Below are 9,183 nucleotides of genomic sequence, written 5' to 3' on the forward strand. Positions count from 1 at the left end.
AAGTGTTTGACAACTAGGCTTATAGTTTTGAATCTTTATCAATCAAGCATGTACAAGTGAGCTTGAGCCATAGCTAGAACTAGAGCCTCAAGCTTGAGTTAGAGTCAAAGTCATGAGCTTAATTCAGTTTGTGGTCTTCCTGAAATCACTGTTAGTAGAAGACTTGTAGCTTTTGGTAGACATCAATTTGTGGTCATCTTCAAATTACCTTTTGCGAGTAATTCTAGGTAGCACAAGATGTTTACTTCTAGCTAAATCAGAGAATGTTTAAGGAATTGTTGAGTTTTAGAGGCAAGTTCCATAATTTGTAGCCATCTTCACATTGCAACCTCTAGATTCTACTAGCCATTCAATCTGTGGTCATCCCAAAACCTCTAGATTTAGAGAGCACATTTGGCCATTGACAAATATCCATTATCTCTTTACATGGACACACATACTCCCCTTTGAATTAAGGGGGGAATTTTAGATACGTAATCCATTAAGGTTATGGTGAGGAATAAGAGTTGTCATTGGGAGTCCAAAAGACCTTTTTAAAGATGAATTTAAAGGGCAAAAATATGTACTTAAATGTGAATCATTCTAATTAATTGCATTCAATGCTCATCTTTCAATTCTTGTCTTCCAACAAAAGGAAATTGGAACTTGAAAGCACTCACAAAGAAATGCCTCAAGGGCTTAAACTCATGAATAAGGTTGAGGCCAATTGATTCACATAGTTACACATCAACATAAGGAACAATTGAGATCATGCCAGTATCAAGTGGTGGTTGCCAATTGGTGCACTATCACCATCTTAGTCCTTTGTCCTTTGTATTTTTATTTGTTGATGAATATTTACACACATTGAGTTATCATGCCAATTATGTTTTCGCTTTTAGTGAATTGAGATTCACTGCTTTGTTTCCAAACGAAAAAGAGAACTTCATTTTAAACAATATGCTAAGCTGCAATGCATTGAGCAATGTGAAGAAGTTTATCTTATACTAGGTTGGCTTCCAAGATTTGGCAAAAGGTCTTTGCAAAACTTAGAAACTTAAGTCTACAATGATGTAAACTTGAGTTTACGTTGATTAGACAAATTCACAAAATGAAAACAAAAGGGTTAATGATTTTTTTTTTCTCAACATAACTTGAAATTTGGTTGGGCTGTGCCCAAGCTTTAGAGACAACAATTGGATTTGTACATGATCATCTATAACCTCTAGTAGGATTGTATTTTTGGAAGGCTTTGTATAATTGAGAATCCCTTGTTCAATTCCCCATGGAATGAGAGGAGCTCTAACTTAGCCTCTTTTCCTGATTTAAGCATAGGATTGGGTGATTCATGTTCATTGGTTATCAGATATATTTTGTTAAAGATTCTTTGGATTCTTTCTTTATAACCGTAGTCCACATGACCCCTCTACTTTCTCCACCTCTTGGTAATGGTTAGAGGAATAGAGAGACCACAAGAATAGATGCTTCATTCTTGATATGTTAATTTTAGGCAACAATGGTATGTTTTATGCTTTAGATCAATTTTAATTCAATTTCTTTATGAGCCCAATATCAATTTCAGTTTAGCAATCACATAAACATATAAGTAAAATGCTGATAGAACATAAACATAAACAGTAGAAGACAAGCCAAGACAAGAGGACACAAGATGTGGCACCAACCAAAGACAAACCCCAATGTGGGGAAACCCTTGATTAAATATTCTTTTAGTCTTCAATAGTCCAGCATAGCGAGATAGTACAATTTACAAATTTTGATAATTTATAACAGCAACAAAAGAACCCTAACAAGAAAAGTCAATGTTGGTCAACATGCCAGATTTGACCCTCAAAGATTTGGTCAACTTCGGTCTCCAAACATCAAGATGAAACAACCCTCAAAAGAGTGGAATTCAGTGCAGTCAAAGTTTGGTCAAACTGTTAACTTGCAGTCAGCCTTAACCACAGTCAACATTGGTCAAACAATATGGATTGCTTCGATTTTTGTGCCCAGAAATGTGGCTTGCCCAAAGAGAATTTTCCCCAACAAAAATGCAGTCAAACTAGTCAACATTGGTCAAACCCTTACTGAAATTTGGTCGACGCTGGTCAACGTCCAAAACAGAAAAAATTGTTGTCCTTTCCTTTGCACGTGTGGAGAGAGAGGCTGCCCATAAATCCACACCCAGTCAGATGAGGAGAGAGATGTGTGAAGATGAGTGATGTCCAAACGAGGATGAGGCATTATGTTTTATAGGTTAACGTTGAGGATGAATAGACGTGATTGTTGGGCTTTTGAGCCTACATGACTTCGCTGGCCGACCTTGATCATTTGTCCATAATCAAAATAAATTCATAACTTCATTTGTACATGTCAGAATGGGATGATCTTTAGATCAATCCTACACCTCTCGGAGAGAGGTATCCAAGAAAAATATCAACTGTCATAAATAATATGACCCATGTGGAGTTTGGCCCTAGTTGCCAATTTTAACACTCCCTCTCAACTAGGGAGAACTCCACCTGCTAATCCATCTGCCAATCTGTACTATCTCTGCCATCCATGCATTGCTTTGTTGAACTATGAAAAAGAAGTGATCGAGAATGTATCATACCATTCTCTACTGACCCAAAGTAAGTCCCAATCAAAAGAGTGTCTCATACCACTTTTACTGACCCGAAGTCAGTTCTAATCAAAAGAGAGTATCTCATACCACTCTTACTAACCCGAAGTCAATTCCCATTGATCCCAGATCAATATCGGACATCCTAACATTGGGAGTACAGTAATACACGATGCGTCCATCGGTAGTACTATGGTCCCTATCCTCATTTGCCTACTCATTGGCCAGATGAGAGGCACTTCCCACGAGTCTGAGATTGCATGGGTAGGATGTCTCGACAGGAGAAGGATGAACCCCTCGTCCTGCTCACATGTTGCCAAGGGGTATCACAGGGGAAGGATGAACCACTCACCCTGTACACAACAAACCACTAGGGGAAGGTTGAACCGCTCACCCTATGGTTGCTCATTGCTCCAAGAAGTACCCCAAGCCCCCCGGAGCTCCCAGAGCTCAATGTCCATCTCATATCAGACACTCATAAGAGGGTCTCTCCACGACTTCAAGTCGTTATCGGAAGGCCAAGAATTTGACCTTCCCCACGGACTTTGTCAGAATATTGACGACTTGCTCATCAATCCCAATGTGATGGAGCCTTATTGCTCCTCGTTGTACTATATCCAGATAAAGTGGTACCTGATATCTATATGCTTGGAGCGATCGTGAAACACGAGATTCCCTGATAATTGGATCCCACTCTGGTTGTCGCAAAGGATCGCGGTGGTATCCAACACATGTCCAAACAACTCACTAAAGAGCTTCCTCAACCAGATAATTTCACAGGAGGCCATACTGGCAGTTATGTATTCGGCCTTGGTGGTGCTTAAGGCAACCGATTTCTACGTCCTGCTCATCCAGGATATTGAAGCAGAACCCAAAGAAAAACAACATCCAAAAGTGCTCTTGTGATCCACCACACTGCCAGCGCAATCAACATCAGAATACCATGCAACCTCACATTTCAGGTAGTGTATCTCAGTCCATGAGTGATTGTACCCTGAAGATATCTCAGATGATTCTTGGCGGCAATCCAATGAATATGATGAGGCTCAACCATGTATTGGCTTAATGTGTTAACTGCGAAACATATGTCCGGACGGGAGTTCACCAAGAACATTAGTGCTCCTATGAGTTGACGATACTCAGAAGCATTTCCCAATTCAGGTCCAACAACACATAACTTCTTAAAGTTAAGTTCCATCGGAGTAGTCACAGGCTTGCAGTCCACCATCCCAAATCTTTCCAATATCTTCACAACATATTTTCCTTGAGAGAGGAAAATTTCACCTGGCTTTTGCCAGACCTCCAACCCTATGAAATAAGACCTCCAACCCTATGAAATAATGCATCGGTCCTAGGTCCTTCATCTCAAATTCAGAAGCCAACTCCTCTTACATTTGTGAATGAGAGGGTCTGCACCTGTCAGAAAGAGGTCATCCACATAAAGTACCAGAATGAAAGGTTTATCATTTTCAACCTTAAAGTAAAGGTTCAGATTGGCTTTACTTCTAGTGAATCCCAACTTTATCAGATAGTTATCGATCCACTCATACCAAGTCCGGGGTGCTTGCTTCAATCCATAGAGAGCTTTCTTCAACCCGCATACATGAGATTCCTGATCATGAACTTCAAACCCCTCAGGTTGTTCCACATAGACTTCTTCTTTGATTGAATCATGCAAGAAGGCGGTCTTGACATCCAAATAATGTAGGTTCCATCATTTCGAGGCAACAAGAGCTATGATTGAGCAGATGGTGGTGCATCGGGCAACAGGTGCAAATATCTCATTGTAATCTACACCTTCCTTTTGAGTGATGCCTCGAGCAACAAAGCGAGCCTTGAACTTTTTTGCACTTCCATTAGCGCCATGCTTGATTTTGTAGAGCCACTTAGAAGTGACAATCAATTTGTCCTAGGGTCTAGGGACCACTTCCCACACATCATTCTTCATAATTGACTCGTATTCTTCATTCATGACATCCTTCCATATTTGTTGCTTCACGACTTCTTCGAATGATGAAGGTTCGTTTTGAATGATAGTGCTCATGGAGGTCAAATATCCTTGATACCTGTTCGACTTCTTGCTTTCACGGAAAGTCTCCCTTGGTGCAATGTGCCTCTCAGCATCTTCAAGAGTCTCCCTAAGCCATGAGGGTCTCTGCTTAAAGGAGGAAGGCTCAAGAGGGAGTGGATCAATAGGATCCATAGGTTCATCAACATCAGACATTGTTTCGTCCTTCTTTTCACCTTGATTTCTAGTGTTAGCTTCTTTGTCCTTCCTTAGGATAGGAAGGTTGTTGATCTTCTTGAGGGCCATATCTTCGTCGAAAGTGACATGATCACTGATCTCAACTTCCTTTTGACCAGCGACATAAATTCGATATCCCTTAGAATTTTAACTATAGCCCACAAAGATTCTTTTCTTCCCAGATGCAACCAGTTTGATTTTTTTCTCTTTCGACACATGAAAATACGGGGCTTCCAAAAATTCTAAAATGAGAGAAATTGGGTTTCTTACCAGTGAACATTTCTTCGGGAGACTTGGAGTCCAATGCTTGATGAGGGCATCAGTTTTGAACATACATAGCGATAGTTGCAGCTTCAACTGATAGAAACTTCGGAAGGCCTTGATCATGAAGCATAGCATGGATAACTTTTACAATAGAGCGATTCTTCCTTTCAGCCACACCATTCTGTTTGGGAGTGTATGGTGTTGTAGTCTCCCTCTTAATGCCAACTTCTCTGCAATAATCTTGGAATTCATTAGATTCGTACTCGGTCCCATTATCAGTGCTCAATATCTTGATTTTCTTCTCGAATTGGTTTTTGATCAAGGCTTTGAAGTGTTGGAACCAGGGGAACACTTCATCCTTCTTCTCCAAGAAGTAGATCCAGGTCTTGCCAGAATAATCATCCACAAAGTTGAGATAATATAAGTATCCTTGCAAGGAGTTTATGGGCATCATACCAGATATGTCAGAGTGGATCAATTGCAATATGTCTGTGGCCTTGCTATTACTTGAGGGAAATTGTCCCCTTGTAAGTTTTTTTGCGGCACATCCCGGACATACACCTTCATGCTCTACTTTGAATTTGGGCATACCTGTCACCCTTTGTCTCACATCGGGTAGGGTCTTATAATGAAGATGGGTGAACCTCCAATGCCATAGTTCAGATTGTAGAGATGTGTCGCAAGACATGGCTCCCAATGGACTTCCTCCAACTTGATACAAAGTGTTAACCCTAAACCCAAGAGTAAAATCATCCTTGAAATTTCTTTTCCAAACAATGTACGTTTCCATCGATAAAAACCTCCTTGAATCCTTTATCTTCCATCGCTGAAATGGATACCAGGGTCTTCTTGAGATCGGGTACATATAATACTTCTTGTAAATGAATAATGTTACCTTGATTCAATTGAAGGGTAACATTCCTAGACATTAGTGTTTGATGATCAGAGGAAAAGCTAGGGTTTGAAACATGGGCGACAAAAGCAAGCTGGTAACTATGGAGGGGCAAGGAGGAGGGAGCTCCACTCTTTCCTAAAGTAACGTAGTTTCAAACAGAGGCAAAGGGACGAGTAGGAACAAGCTCCAAAATCCTTCGGAGAATGAGACAAAAACTACTGGAACCCAAAAGACGGAAGGCAGCAAACCCCATGATAAGGAAGGGACCCACGAGGAGGTTCGGCAGGATACGAAAGCGGGTGACAGTGGTCAGAGGATGGAGGGTAGAGCTACAACAGGACCCTGCAAACCCAAGTCCAATATTAAACCACGGGTGGTCCTGAATGATCCGGCTCTGCAGGAGCACAAAGATCACATGGCAACCTATGCGGTCATATGCAAGTTTATGGGTATTTGGCCCACGGAGAAAGCACTATACACATGGATAAAAAACACCTGGAAACCAAAAGGAGAACTAAACATACATCTTGGGTCTAAGGGTTTTTTTACAGTGGTATTCACGAACCTGGAGGATAAAGACAAAATTTTCGAAGGAGGACCATACTTCTATGCTGTCGTAGGTCTCTACATGTGACCTTGGATGATGAACTTTGTGTCGGAGCGAGAAATGTTCACATTGGTCCCAATATGGATTAGATTATATTCCTTACCTTTAGATTACTGGCTTCCAGAATCCTTAAAAGCTATAGGTAATAAATTAGGACATTTTATAAAGATATCAGAGGCAACTCTGCGAGGCAAATATACCTCCTTTGCCCGCATCTGTGTAGAAATGGACTTATCGGGGGCACTCTCGGACGAAGTCATCCTGGAAGTGTATGATGAGGAATGGGTTCAGGCGGTTGACTATGAACACATCCCTTTCAGATGCCACAAATGTCATGAACATGGGCACCTCTTTAGAGAATGCCCACTCAACAAAAGAGAGGACAAACTGAAAGGCAACATCAGAAGAGATCCTGAAGGATACACCAAAGTGGCAGGCAGGGGGAAAGGAGGGGGAAAAAGCACCAAAAGAAACCTAGTGAGAACAAGATACCAAGTCACAATAGTTTTGAGATTTTAGAAGAAGAGGGGGAAGAAAATGGACAGAGTAAGGATCTGGAGGAAACTCCATCAGAAAAAGAAAAAGAGGACAACATGGACATCACACGGCCAGATAATGAACTAAAGGAGAATCCACTAAGCACCATAGGACTTGGAAGGGACCAGGAGATGACCCCAAGTGAAGGAGGAACGGAGGACCAAGACCTACAGGAGATTCTGGATAGGGAGAACCTGGAACTAGAACACTTTCTAGAACAAGGAACCAACAAAGGGATAGACTCTCTACCACAAGAGGAGTTTGATAGAGTGCAACAGCTATTCCTCCGAAGGTCCCAAACAAAGGCTGCAGGAGTCAAAAGGAACCATGACAGCCAGGAGAATAAAGGGGTCAGACAAATGGAGATTACATCTGGATACTCCACCAAAAACCCAGGCAAGAAAAGAGGAAGAAGGAGACAGAATGAACTCCTGTCAGAATGTGGGAAACTCATGATTAATTTAGGTAAGATGAAAGATCTTACCAGCTACTCTTTCACAAACATATCATTATGAAGCTCACATCCTGGAACATTAGGGGGTTGGGTAGCAAGAGAAAACAAAGAAATCTTAATAACATAATAAAAAAAGAAAAACCAGACATGGTGTTTATTCAAGAAACAAAATGCTCAGTAGACAAGATAAGAGAACTACACAACAAATGGCTCTACAATTATGAGTTCCTTGAAGTCAAAGCAATTAACACAGTGGGGGGAATTCTTACCCTATGGAATCCGCAGAAATTTGAGATCATAGATGCAGAAGCTACTAGAAATCACCTTTCAATGGTAATACAACCTTTGGGAGACAAAGAGTGCTACTTGATCACAAACGTATATGGTCCTCAAATGCTAGAAGAAAAACTAAAGCTCCTTACCTCTTTGGAGGAGCTAAGAGAGAGACTCTATTATCCCTTAGATTATGGGAGGGGGCTTCAACATGATCAAATCCCTCTATGAGAAAAAAGGGGGAAGCAGAATGTTAGGACGTGACTCACTGGCATTCCAGAACTTCATGGACAACATGAGACTGGTGAGTATGGAAACAACAAATGGCACCTTCACTTGGAACAACAGGAGAGGGGGAACCGCCCAAGTTGCCTCGATATTAGACAGATTCATAATCTTGGAGGATCTCCTTCTTTCCGGTCACTCTATGACTTCGTGGATCCTTCCTTTTGGAGGCTCGGACCACTGGCTGGTCCAGTTGGAAGCTTCTTTTATTGGAACCTCGAGAAACAGACCTTTCAGGTTCGAAAATGCATGGCTCACTCACCCCAACTTCATTTCTAATATTAGAAATTGGTGGGTGGAAGACATGCCCACCCAGGGCACAAAAATGTTCCTCCTGCATCAGAGACTCAAACATATCAAACAAAGGCTCAAAGAATGGAACAGAAATGAGTTTGGCAACATTTTTGAAGCCAAAAGAGAGGTAGAAAGAAAATTACAAGAAGCTAATCAAATTCTCATCACGGAAGGATTCACAGAGGAAAGGAAAGGACAAGCGGAATTTCTATAGCAAGAATGGGACCATAGATGCCAGCAGGAAGAAATCTTCTGGAGATAGAAATCTAGAATAAAATGGATAAAGGAAGGGGAGAGAAATACTAGATTCTTTCACAAATCCACCTTGAAACATAGGGCTTAGAATAGGATCACTAAACTCTTAGATCTGCAAAGGAAAGAGTTAAATACTCACAAGGAAATGGAATCGGCTCTGGTGCAACATTTCCAAAGCATAGCTGAGGAAAACATTGCAGACAGATCTCAATTCATCAAAAGCTTCACAAAGAACATTCCAAAAGTGGTGACCAGGGAAGACAACCATAATCTCAACAGGGTAGTAACGAAAGAAGAGGTCAATGAAGTCATCAAAGAGATGCACAATGGGAAAACTCCAAGCCTGTATGGATTCAATGTAGACTTCTTCAAAACATGCGGGGAAATAGTCAAATTTGACATTCTAGATGTGGTGGAGGACTCGAGAAAATCCAGAACAGTTCTTAGAGCGATTAATGAATCTTTCATAGCA

This window comes from Pinus tabuliformis, chromosome 4_1 (genome assembly GCF_031772625.1).
Source record: "Pinus tabuliformis cultivar Carrire ecotype Pingquan chromosome 4_1, CPIR1, whole genome shotgun sequence".
Classification (NCBI taxonomy): Eukaryota; Viridiplantae; Streptophyta; class Pinopsida; order Pinales; family Pinaceae; genus Pinus; species Pinus tabuliformis.